The sequence below is a fragment of the Pteropus alecto genome, unplaced genomic scaffold (assembly GCF_000325575.1).
Source record: "Pteropus alecto unplaced genomic scaffold, ASM32557v1 scaffold164, whole genome shotgun sequence".
NCBI classification, from domain to species: domain Eukaryota; kingdom Metazoa; phylum Chordata; class Mammalia; order Chiroptera; family Pteropodidae; genus Pteropus; species Pteropus alecto.
Window position 1 is genome coordinate 15,914,361 of NW_006439568.1, and position 13,448 is coordinate 15,927,808.

Sequence of the window (13,448 nt, forward strand, 5' to 3'; positions counted from 1 at the left end):
CTCTTTCAGTTCTGTGTATTTTGCCTAATTGCTGGCAATAAAACAGTAAAGGGATTTAAGGCTTATGAATGTTCTACTTGGAGGAAATTGTAATTAAGGTTATTAAGGCCTTTGGGTTCCTGTGTATATTTTAAGATAATTAGGATTTTATGTGCTTTTTGAAAAGACAGCAACTTTTCCCTGCCCAATTATTTCCTCTACCGGGATGAGCATGTGCATTTATTGCGTATGGTTCAAACGGCACATCTACTTTGTTCTTACAGGTAAACCACTGATGTCAGGGATTTTTCCCCCTCAATTTCATATGTGAAACTCTGATAAAGTGAAAACTAAGAGATGGAGACAAATGGTCCATTGTAGTTTGGCACTGAAATTATTTTTGAAACCGCATTAGCTTTCCTTTCGCTGCTGGGGTCACAGCCATGGGTATGCTCAGGCTGCTGGAGAGGCTTGCCTCCAGTGTCTGCGCTGTGGCAAAAAGAAGGTCTGGTTGGACTCCAGCGAAACCGATGAAATCGCCAGTGCCAACTCTGGTCAGCAGATTCGGAAGCCGATCACAGATGGGGTGATCATCGGGAAGCCTGTGACTGTCCATTCCTGAGCACGATGCCGGGAAAACACCTTGGCCTGCGGAAAGGGCAGGCATATGGGCATAGGTAAGCGAAAGGGCACTGTCAGTGCTCGAATGCCTGAGATGAGGAGGATGAGAATTCTTTACCGACTGGGCAGAAGATAACATGAGTCTAAGATTGACAGCCACAAGTATCACAGTCTGTGCCTGAAAGTTAAGGGTAACGTGTTCAAAAACAAGTGCATTCTCATAGAACGCATCCACAAGCTGAAGGCAGACAGGGCTCGCAAGAAACTTGTGGCTGACTAAGCTGCGCCCTGCAGGTCTCAGACCCAGGAAGCACGCAAGTGCCCTGAAGAGCGGCTCTGGTCCAAGCGGGAGGAAGTCGTCAGGACTCTGTCCAAGGGAGAAGAGACCAAGAAATAGAGCACCACCCCTCCTACCTGTGCATAGTGGCCTTGGCGATTATATAGATCAGTCATTCAATAAAATAGCCTTCATCTGCCTTAAAAAAAAAAAAAAAAAAGGAAATCAAATTATTATTTAATTTCTTTAAAACATTTTAAGGCAGAATAATTGTTATTTACCTTTTATTTCTAAAATAGCTTTGTTTTCTATTTAAAAAGTAACGTGGGTTTATTGAAGACATTTCTGAAGTGCTGAATAGTATAAAGATATCAACTCATTCTTCCTCCTTGCATTAGCCACTGTTAACATTTTTGCGTCTATTTCTTTAAAGATATTTTACTTGTGTGTGTGTAGAAGGTGGAAATTTCCTAAGACATAAATCCAGCACAGCAACAAAGTCACTTTATTTTCTAAACTTGAATTTAGTGTCTATCTCGAGGCCTTATTCCTCTTGGTAGTGGAAAATTAATCCTGGTAAATTCATGTACTCCGTCAATTAAGTGTTTTTCCATTTTCACCCCCAGACGAGCCCTGCCCTTCCCTCCTCCTCCTCCCCGCTTCTCAGCGAGATTCGCATCAAGCCTGTCAGGGGAGGGAAAGCAGCAGAGGGCCTTTGTCAAACTGACGCCAGTTTCCACTGCTGCGCGCTGTTATTGCTGATCTTCGCTCGCCTGGGTCTAGTCTTGCTCGTCACATCCCTCGCGGTGGCATGAACCCAGGGGATTCCGTTCATCTGGCGGTACTCTGCGTCTTCCATCCCGACTGCAGGCCATCCTTGTTCTGTGGGCTCAGCTTCTTCTGAGCTCTTCTCGGGATGTGAGATGATTTTGGATGGTCTCGTAGACTGCACTAGGATTGAGAGGACTTCTTAGGCCCCCCTTTCTCTGACATGCCTTACGCCCAGGTGTCTGCGCCTGCCGTTGAGTTGGAGGGGTACACCCTGTTATTCCCACTTTCTCAGGTTTTACAAATATCTTTTGGTCTGACTCCTGAATTTGACAGGATAGGAATATTCTTTTCTTCCACCATTCCCCTAAGATTAGAGCACAGATCCCTCTGGAGAGATGCATTCAACCTAAACTGAGTGTTCTCTTCTTCCCAATTCATGGGGTCTTTATCTTGTCCAAGCAGATGACCGACAGATTACGTAGTCCTCCATGCTTATTTAGAACAGTTTGCTCTGTGTCTTTTGTGTGTCTGATTTCTGATATTCAGAACACAATAAGGTTAAAGGGAGGGTTTTTGTTTCTTTCAAGAGTTTTAAAATCCCATTTGGAAACCACAAATTTGAACATTTACACTTCTTTGAGAAACTTTCCCCTGAACCAGTGAATTCAAAGCTATGGGCTAAAAATGAATTTATTTAAAAAAAACAATTTATTTTTTAATTACAGTTGATATACAATATTAGTTTTAAGTGTACCACATAGTGATTAGACATATAACTTACAGAGTAATCACCCCAATAAATCTAGTACCCATCTGATGCCATACATAATTATTACAATATTATTGGCTATATTCTCTATGCTGTACTTTACATCACCATGACTATTTTGTAACCACCAATTTGTACTTCTTACTCTCTTCCCTTCCCCTTTTTTACCCATTCCCCAACACTCCTCCCATCTGGCAACCATCAAAATGTTCTCTATGAGTCTATTTCTGTTCTTTTTTTTTAATATTCTACATGTAAGTTAAGTCATACAGCATTTGTCTTTCTCTGACTTATTTCACTTAGCGTAATACCATCCATGTTGTTAAGATGGCCGCATGGTGTTTTAAATTTCTTTAGATGAATACCCAGAAGTGGAATTGCTGGGTGTTGTCTCTTGTTACAGCCTTTGTTTTAAAGTCTATTTTGTCTGGAATAAATATTGCCACCTCAGATTTTTTTTGGTTTTCATTTTCATGAAATATCTTTTTCCATCCCTTTACTTTCAGTCTGTGTGTCTTTTGATCTGAAGCGAGTCTCTTGTAGGCAGCATATGTAAGGGTCTTGTTTTCTTATCCATTCAGCCACCTTATATATATTTTGATTGAAGCTTTTAATTCATTGACATTTAAAGTACTTGTTGATAGATATATAGTTACTGTCATTTTATTATTCTTTTTTTTTTCTTCTTCCTAAATAAGTCACTTTAACATTTTTCTAGTACTGGTTTGGTGGTGATAAACTCCTTTAGCTTTTTCTTGTCTGGGGTAAAAATGAATTTAAAAGAGAAAATTAGTTAAACTCTATTATACTGTTACACATGATATGTATTTGTTTTTAAACAGAGCACTATATTGTTTTTATAATCTGCCTTTCTTCCAACATTGTTTCTTATGTAAAGAGCCTTCTTTACATACTATACTAACTTCTTTACTATGTAACTTCTTTACATAGTATACTTCTATACTAACATTGCTTTGTATAATAAATGACCTTTAAAGTCAATATTTTAGATCTAACATAAATTATTCAATATTCTATTGATAGACATTTTTGGCTGTTTACTATCTTCTCATTATTAAATGAGTGCTGTGATGTAAATTGTACATTTTTATGTCTTTGTCCAATTCTTTCTGCTGCGTTCCTAAAAGTGACATTACTTAGTCAACAGAAAAGGGCAATATTGCTAAATTATACTCTAGTATTTTTACTAATTTATATTTCCATTAGCAATATATGAGATGCCCACTTCCTAAATGCTTACCGATAGTTTTTAATTATCAATCTCCTAAACCTTAATATATGGTGAGGTTGACTCATTTTAATTTGCATCTTTTGGTCACCAGACTTTAAAATGGGCAAACCATTTGCAAGTGGTTTTTGTATTATATACGCACAAATTTGGGTACTTTTAAAAATGTTTAGGATGTGATTCCATAGTGTAGCGGTTAGCACTTTCACCTCATGGTGTTAGGATGATGCTGATCTGATGTGAATTAAATTATCATTAATGATGGCAAAATAATGAGGTTAATTATGTAGCTATAGTCATTCAAATACAGATTGTAGAATATTCTACAAGACAGCTGTCCTGGACTCTAAAATAATCTCAATGTCTATGTTGACAAAAAAAAAATAGGGGGAGGTATTCTCAATTAAAAAGACTAAAGAAACAAACCAAATGTAATGCACAGTCCTTGACTGGTTTGTGCATAGATGGAATAGAACATTTTGGGATAGTTTAGGAACTATGAATGTAGGGAGAATATTAGTATTCTCTGATGTTAAGTTTCCGAGATCTGACAATGGCATTGTGATTATGTAGGACAATGTCCATGTTCTAAGAAGGTGCCTGCCTCAGAATTTAACGTGAAGTATTGTACTGTCTGCAGTTTACTTTCAGATAGTTTACCAAAAATGTATGTATGTGTATTTCCATCTTTCTATCTACAGATCTATGTGGATATATAGATATTGGTACATAAACAGAGAAAGCAGAGAAAATTATCATTTTTTAAAAAAAATCAGGCTAATTATTATATAACATTCTTCTATTCCAATTTAGAAACATTGGCTGTGAACCCAAACCTGTTTCCTTCTAAAATTTTAAAAAACATACATTTTTAAAGTCTTAGGTTATACTTCTAGGGTCACAGTTTCTGTATTCTACTTTTAAAAACCTCTTGGTAACATCATAATTTTTGTGTTCTCAACATATTCTTCCTATATCCAAGTTAAGTATTGAGTCTGGAAGATAAACTGTCAATAAGCTAGGCCAAGAGTTATCAGACATACTCAACTTTTGGTCATTGTATTTCCCAACACTGTACATACATCAGTGCACATACTACTCCCTCTCCTTGGGATAGTCTCTAAATGGCAAATTCTTGCTTTCTCTTCAAGACCCAACTCATATTACCACCTCTTCTTCAATCTTCCAAAATAATTTAGATCTTTTTCATCTCTACTCCAAACACTTAGTAACATGCACATAAAACATAATTTCAAAACCACAGCACCTTGAAGGGTTCTCACTGAACAAATCTAAGATAAGTTACATGTTAAATACAGTAACAGATTATAGTCCACTGAATAAAATCCATGATTCCCTACTAATACAAACAAACAAGCAGACAAATGAGGGAGAAGAGAAGGCTCTTCCTAACACTATGATGCCTTCTAATACATGGAGAAGGAATGGAATTAGAAAATCACCTTTGATAACCATCAGAATAATAGTTGATTTAGATAAGAATCATCAATAGATGCCAAAATGAGTGTGTGGAAGTTTGATGAAGAACAAGATATTTATACAGTCTTACTGTACCTCATCAAAAATTTCTTATTATAGAGAAAAATGATGACTTTACAATGTAGAAACCTGGCAGACACCATCCTAACCGAGAGATCAAAGTTAACATCACCAATAATGTAATCAAATTCATGTGCCACTTGATGTGCCCAAGAAAAGGACAAAACACCACACATTGTCCCCAAAATGCATGACCAGACATGAGGGAACATTAGACAAACCCAAATGGATGTTCTGTAAATAACTGACTTGTTCTTTTCCAAAATGCCAAGCTCATGAAAAAGGAACTCTTCCAGATTAAAGGAGGTTAAAGAGACAGGACAACTTAACACAATGCATAATCTTAGATGGGATTCTAGTCTAGGGGGAAAACAAAACAGATATAAAGGATATTGTTGGAATAATTGAATACGGACTGTGGATTAGAAAGTAGTATTGTATCAACATGGCTGATAGAAGACAATGCCCTTGTTTTTTGGGAAAAAACAGTGAACACTGACAAAAATAAAAGAGCATAATGTCTGTAGCTTACACTCAAATGATTCAGAAAAATAGTATAGGCGTGCATTTGTATACACATCTATGTCTGTATACACATAATACATACAGTTTTGCCACTTTTTAAAAAGGACCAAACACTATTTAGTGTTCCATTAACGTGTATGTATGTAGTTCGCTTTTGGCTTCCAAGGCTTGGAGGGAGTGGAGAATGGTGGTCAGTGAGCAGTGGCAAATTGCTCTCCAAATCAGTCAGAGCAAAGGTTTCTCTTCTTTGTGTCAGTCTGTCAGTCCATACCTCCCCACTTTATGCATCTTTAAAGTCTAGTTTTGATCATTTGAATAGCTTACTCAGCCTTTCTAATTATATAGGTATGCTTGCTGTGTTACTTCAAAAGCCTCTTGGCAAGGATGGGGTCTGTCTTCAAAGACAGTGAGGAGAGTGGCCCATTTGCAGGAAATTGCATGGTTTGGGGGTGATTGTTTTCTTTGAACTTGTCAAGTGGAGATCCCTGTTTAAAAAGTGCTGGCCTTTTGCTGTATGTCCAAACAGTTAAAAGACTTTCCATTTATAATCTGAAGACTTTAACTTCTGCCAGAAGAAACCTGTAACTCAGTTTCCCCCATTATCCTTTTTTGTGTATCAGCTGTTTTATTCTGAATTGTTTCTGTGGATGACATCTTAATTTTGTTGGTTTATGAGACTTAATACCTCCCTAGTTATGTTAGGAAAGAATTAGTATATTACTCTTAGTGACTAATGATCAAAAGTAATTTCAATTATTTTGCTGAAGCTACAAACAGAACAAAGGGGCAGTGAGAAAATTGCAAGAGTCCAGCGTAATTTGAAAGAAAGTTATCACAGTTTTAATCATGGTATAGTGCATTTTTGTCTCTATAACTCTTAATAGAGAAATAGAAAGCATGGCTTTTGAAATCAGAGGTTGGAGCTGGATTCAGATTTGTCACTAACAAACTGTATGACCTCGGAAAGATTTCTTAAACTCTTTGTTTATTCACTTTGATAAACAGAAATTATGAGTAATAAGCATTACTTTCAAAAACTATGAAAGCGTGTAGCCTGCCATTTGGCACGTAGCATGTTCACAAAGTTCATTTTCTTTTCTTCTTTCCCCTACCTTGACTTTTCTCTTTTTCATTTCTCCTTGTTCTGAGTAGACAGAACATTCTGAGAATAAGAATGGTAAAGCAGCTAGATTTCAAACTGGGTCTACGGTACGAATTGCTGTGAAGTTAGCAAATAAGCAAAGCACGTTAAGACAAACTGTTTATAAATGTTAAATGCAGGGAATTGATTTAAAAAGTTGTTGAGAAATAAATCCTGTGTAGCCCTGGAGATTTAGTAGCGGATCATTCTGATTTTTGTTAATGTATGTGGTATATTACCAACAGTGACCCGCGATGCATATACTGGAGCTTTCACTTTTTTTTTGCATCATAGTGTATTCCTGAATAACTAATTGTTGCATGATAATATTGTCAGCCCTGAGGCTTTGTCAGTGTGTTTTTCATTAAAGCAACTTAAAAGTTTTTTATTATCTTTGAAGAAACCTTTCTCTAGGACAGTGTAGCTAACAGCGTTCATTCTCAATTTTAAAACCCAGTGGTCTGACCCATGGAAGTTTCCACATTAAAACACATGGAGTCTTTAATCTGGCTAGTTATGACACAGATATTTCTTGAGGGCTGTGTTTATGACACCACATAAGCCATCCAGTTTGCTTTCCATTTATTGTTTTAAAATTAAAATAGTGGAATAAACAGGAGTTGGCAAACTAATTTCTATTCTAGGAAGCAGGTGGTATATGAGGGATAGTCAAATAACTTGTACACAATGGGGATGCATGTTGAATAGACTCCATCCTACCCCTTCTCTACTTAAAAAAAAAACAAAAAACAAATAATTTAATCTTTGGATAGGCAGGAGGGGGAGATTTTTTTTCTATAGGCAGTTAGATAGGTCAGACAGTATGGCACTTACGTTACAGTATTTAGGAAGTATGCAAAACTATTTTGAAATAGTGTTAGTATATGAGGTATTTAAAAGCACTTTATGTAATAAAAATTTAGCTCTGTTTGAGAGCCTTTTTTGTTGTTTTGGATTCAAATAATTGGATTATCTTCTTGTGTGTGCATGGAACCATGTGAAAGTGGTGGTTTCACAATCTTCCTGAATGGACATATTTAGATCTGCTCCTGTTGCAGTCACCATTAGCACCAACAGTCTGTCAGCATTTCCATGGGTTTTTTTAACTATGCTGTGAAAGCCCAAGCCAACACTGGGCGTGAGTAATCTGTACGACACAGCAGTTTCTTGCTACGGCTTATAGGGGCACATGCATCTAACTATAAGCTTACTGTTTTCTTGGCATTAGAATAGTTTTAGGGAGTAAATTTTTTTCTCTCTCACGGATTCAAACAGGTGGCTTATTTTATACAACATAAGATATGATTCATCCCTTGTTTCAAAACATCGTATATCTTTGGGAAAATTAGCAGTCTTAAACCAATCTCATATTTTTTTTCTGATTTCATCAACGAATCGGCGTTATTGGTGGTAGACATTGTACAAGCTGAAGAGCTTTTGATTCTGGTGGCATATTTTGCCCACTTTTAGAGCTTAATTTTATGATGAGTGTGTTCTGATCCTTAAATGTATACCCCCATTACCTGTCATAATTAACATCTAGTGTAGAGATACACATTAAGATTTTTGTGTCAAAGAGTTTATAGGAGAGGGGAAAGGAATAATTCTTATAAGGCTTGGGTTCCAAAGTGAGTGTTAATTAGGGGAACCACTTCATCATGTCATCATTTAGGGAATTATATATGCTAAACCGAGGGCTCTTGATTTTAATTTTTTCATCAGGGTCTATACATAGCTTTTTTTTTTTTTTGTATGTGTGTCTTTTTACTTGACTTTGGGTATTAATGGCTCTTTTGAAAGTATGTTCCTGGAGAATTTCTAAATCCCACTTAATTTATTTCAATTCTTATGTTTCTACTTGAGCTTCTCTCTCTAGCACAGGCTGGGGTATGACTGACCCTTGATCAGTGCATAAAACTAGCATGTCAAAGTGCTAATTTTAGCATTCCTTGAGCTTCTCTCTGTGGTGTTGAGTCCTGAGGGTCAGGACCTGATGGATGCTGATAAAAAGGCATTTTGACTGATGTGCATTCATTCAGAAGCTCTAAGGGGACATCTGTAGCTCCTATCACCAGATGTGCAACCCACATCTGCTTCAGTTGCTTACGTTTTGGACAAAATATTTTGAAGGGATACTGCTTTGTCTCAAGGTAAAATGTGTTGAACTAAAGTTATTTTTTCTCTGACGACTGGTTGTTTGCTTTGGTACATACCTTCAATCTCCTCCAGTTTTGCAGAGTGTCTTGAATGTTAATGATGTCGCGACATGTTAAATAAGAAGGAGAAGGTGTTTATCATGTTCTAGGCAGGTCTATTGTGCCCTCAAACAGACCCATTTAAGACTCCTCCATTCACATTTATTTTGCAACGTATCTTGGTTTATCATCTTTCCGCGACCTACAGTTATTGAGTATTTTGGGCTTCCTTGTGATGTCTTAGTAAGTGACACTTGAAGCCCACATGACACTTGCAGCCCACATGCCTCATAGAGGCGTTCTGCTTCCCCGTGCTGTGTAAAAATATATCCTATCAAATGAACAACACTATGGCCATAATTAATTGTGATTGTAAATGTACTTCCGAGGTGCCAATCTATGAGGATTAGGGCTCAAATGGTGCTGGCACAGGAGAGTAATTAGAAGCCTAGAATTACAATAATTTTCTTTGTTTTGTTTTTGAAGTTATAAGTACTTCATGTGTAAAAAAAATAAATCTGTGGCTCTATTAACTTTCTTCCTAGGAGATTTTAAAATCTCCTAGTAGCTTTATTTGAATTTTTGTACAGTGCAATACATACTTTTGTAAGAAGCAAAATCACTCGATTAAAGATCTTTCTAATCCTGATGTCATTAAGAATATTCATCTCTAGAGATGATTTCCATATTTTGGGGGCTTATTAATTTTTAGAAATATTATTTTCCCAAGGAATACTTCTAGATAAGGATATATCCAATCTTTCATTCCTAATTAATGTATTTTAGGCAGATGAAATGATATTAATTATTAAATAATATTTTCAGGCAGCCAATTAATATGGATTTCTCAAAGCCAGTATTTTGAGTAGTTTTGTAAGCCTTTTACCTAAAAATATTATCTATTGAAGAACTCATGATAAAAGATAAAAAGAGATTGAGAAAATATGGTTTAATTATAGAGGTTCTAAAATTTTGAATTTTTTAGTGCAAGTTTTCCCTTTATTATTATGCTCAAAATTTTTTTCTAGATTAAATTAATGTTAATTTAGCCCTCTAAAACTTTAATGGACATATGGAAATGTATCACTGTCTAAGCTTTCTTAACATTGTTAATTTTAACATTTATTTTTGTCAAGGGCATGATGATTATAATGGTGAACATCTAGAACATTAAAATTTGTTGTCTTTGTATCAAAGATCAGATTACATGTTTTATGGTATTATTTCCTATAAATACTTAAAATTTAATGTAAAACTAAGCAAAGTATCCTAAGATAGCTATTTCTCATTTAAGTCAAATCTTGTGTGGCTCCTAATCCATGATCTTGATTGCTTAGTTGAGTTTGATCTTGGTAGTACACATGATTACAGGATTGTTTTTTATCCCAGTGGTGCCAAGCTCTAGTGGGAGGATCTATGCCCAACTTGATTTGCATAGGATCCGGTTTTGGTGCTGGAGATAGGGTTTTTGTTTTTAAATATGTGTCTTGACTGAACAAATGAACAAACAAACAAAATGAACAGACACAGATACAGAGAACAAACTGATAGTTGCCAGAGGGTTGAGCGGTGGGTGGAATGTGCAAAAAGATGGAGAAAATTACGAGGTACAAACTTATAACATAAGTAAGTCACAGGAATGTAACGTACAGCATAGGGAATATAGTCAAGATCGCAATGACTTTGCACAGTGACAGATGGTTACTAGACTTCTTGTGGTGATCACTTTGTAAGGTATATAAATGTCAAATCACATGAGTATACCTGATACAACATTGTATGTCAACTCTAATTAAAAAGAGCTTTATATTCCAGAATAGAAAAAAAAAATTATGTTGAATTTGAGGTTGAGTAGAGACAAATATTAGCAGTTTTATGATAAGCTTGATCAATGAAATTAATAGTAATTATTCATTTAAAAATCTATTAAACTTGTAACATTATTTAACAAGTAAATATGGAATGAGGCTGAGGTACCAACAGCCGATTGTTCAGTCCCATTGTTTTCAAAATTAGAAGTTTGTACCTTTGTCAGGAATGGATGCTTTCACCTAAAAGGAATTTAGATTTCTTCTTGCTTGGCAAAGGCTAACTCCAGAAACACGGGAGCACTTTAAAAAAAGTGTTAGGAGTGTATTAGAAACAGATGGGCATTCAACACCTACACAAAATGCTCTATGGGATAAAATGTGAATAACTGAATTTGATTTAACAAAGGATCAAACTTAAAATACTAGGATTCATTAAAAAAAAAAAGTCCATTGTAATTTAAGAGGAATACAAATCAAATAATTAGACTCAAAAGTAACTACTTACACTGTTTTTCTCTCTCGATATACTTGTTAGTGACATAGGTATTGTTACCTGGTTTCTGCCTCATGATTTTTGTTTTCTATAGCCACATATTTCTTTCCCTGTCAAGGAGATATGCGTGAATTTGTGTTAATACCACTAGCACCTTTCTGAGGAGTTTTCTTGTTTTATGTGATATATTTCATCTTTAGAATTTTGGGTGGGTCTAGTTTTAGAAGAGTGTTTTGGTTGGAATGAGGACGCTCTGGATCTCAGCAGGCTTTAGGGTAGGAAAAGTTGAAGCTTACAGAGAGAGCAAATAAACATGGTCATCGGAGCTGGGAATTAAGATCTGTTTATTCACCTGCACACTTGAATTAAATCTCACAGCAATAGGCAGAGCCATTTGACTTATTAAGATCCTGACAAAATAAATTAGTCATGTTTAAATGTCTATGTTTACCAGACTTTAGATACAGAGATTGGTGTCCTTACCCCATAACGGATGGAGTTTTTGTTAAACTGTTAAGCTACTGATTTATAACATAGAGGCTACAAGGATAGTAGACACTGGGCAGTGGTTAATTAAACTGAAAAGTCTATTTGAGGTTTGGGGCAGAAAGCTTCAAACTGCAAAAGTTGTGTGTGCTCGTGTCCTTCAGCTTGAGGAATATTCTTAATGACTAAAGAAGTTTGGGGAGAAGGAAGAGAGAGCACTTAGGTTGGGTGTGGCTCACATCATTTTTGTTTAAGAGAATTCCTCATGTGTAGGGTTATAAAGATATCTAAGATATGGACTCAGGTAAGTATTGCCTAACTCATTTTCATTAAGTCAGTCAAGGTTTAAGTAAATAAAGCAATGCTTTCAATGATTTTAAGAATACTTTTAAAAAAAATGTAGATAACAATTTGTTGACTGTGAAATCTTTGTGGTTAAGATGAAAGTTGGCATCTGATACATAAAAACAAAACAAAAAGCCTTTAATTTATGCTGATTCTCTTACTTTTGTAATTCTTTTTTTCTTCATGTTTTTTACTACGGAGTGTGATTTATAGTGATAAAGAGCTCTTGGTTTAACTTTTGAACTGAAAGTGAGTATAGCTTCAGCTTTAGTTTGTAATGACTGTGGTAAAGAGAGCCTTCTGCTATTTGCGTAAATCTTTCAAATTCTCTTTTTACTTATGAAGCTAAGTTTGGGGTTTGGGTTACCTTGATATTGCCTTTTCAAATCGGTAGTTAAATCGAAAAGCAGAAGGCAGTCAGCAAACTACTCTCAGACATGTTGCAAAGGGCTCTGCAGAGTGGGACTACGTCTGATGCAGCTCTAGCAGCAGCCCTTGCCCTTGCCTTAGTCTCCTGGATGTTCCTATTTAAGGGATTTCTCTTCATAAAATACTCCAAATATCATGCGTAGGGTCTTTGTGCTTAAGGTGGGTTCCATTCTTAGACAACCCTGAAAATTAAAATGAGTTGGGCTTTCCCCAGTCGCCACCTCCTCTCACTCAGCTTTCTGCACTGTATCTGCCCTCTCCCCAATTTTTTTTTGATGTCTTATCTTATTTATTTGTTACTCTTACAAAATCTCATTTTTGCCTGGACTCAGAGGTAGAAGCTCTCAGAGAGGACAGTCTATGTCTCTTGGCCATCTGTTCCTGGCTTTGCTCTTTGACCTCCTTCATTCTCTTGGCCAAAAGTTTAGCATATTCTGCGGCCTCTTCCTTATTTTTCTTAGTCTGCTGTTTCTTCAAAGCAATCTTCTAACGTTTATGTTGCAGGACGCATGGAGTGACAAGATGCTGAACCTCAGGTGCTTTGGTCCTAGGTTTCTTACCTTTTATGTTTAGGGGCTTTTTCACAATGTTGACGGACGTCATCTTCTTTATAGAGATCGATACGTTTGCAGATTCTACTGGCTCTTTTGGTCCCCAGGTGACGAGGCACAGTAGTATCAGTGAGACCAGGAATGTCTTTCCGCCCTTTTTTCATAATGACCAAGTTGAGAACACTCAGATTGGCATCCACAATACAACCCTGAACAGATGTGCCCCTTACTCAGTAGCAGGTGGAC

General features: G+C 36.3%; 1 protein-coding gene and 2 pseudogenes across 1 annotated transcript in view; 2 read left to right on the top strand and 1 right to left on the bottom strand.

Annotated features, from left to right (window-relative positions):
• RSPO2 (R-spondin 2) overlaps positions 1 to 13,448 on the top strand; it is a 142,594-nt gene that overhangs the window by 51,389 nt on the left and 77,757 nt on the right.
• LOC102886180 lies at positions 423 to 997 on the top strand (annotated as a pseudogene).
• Positions 12,964 to 13,448, bottom strand: part of LOC107195996 — a 731-nt pseudogene continuing 246 nt past the window's right edge.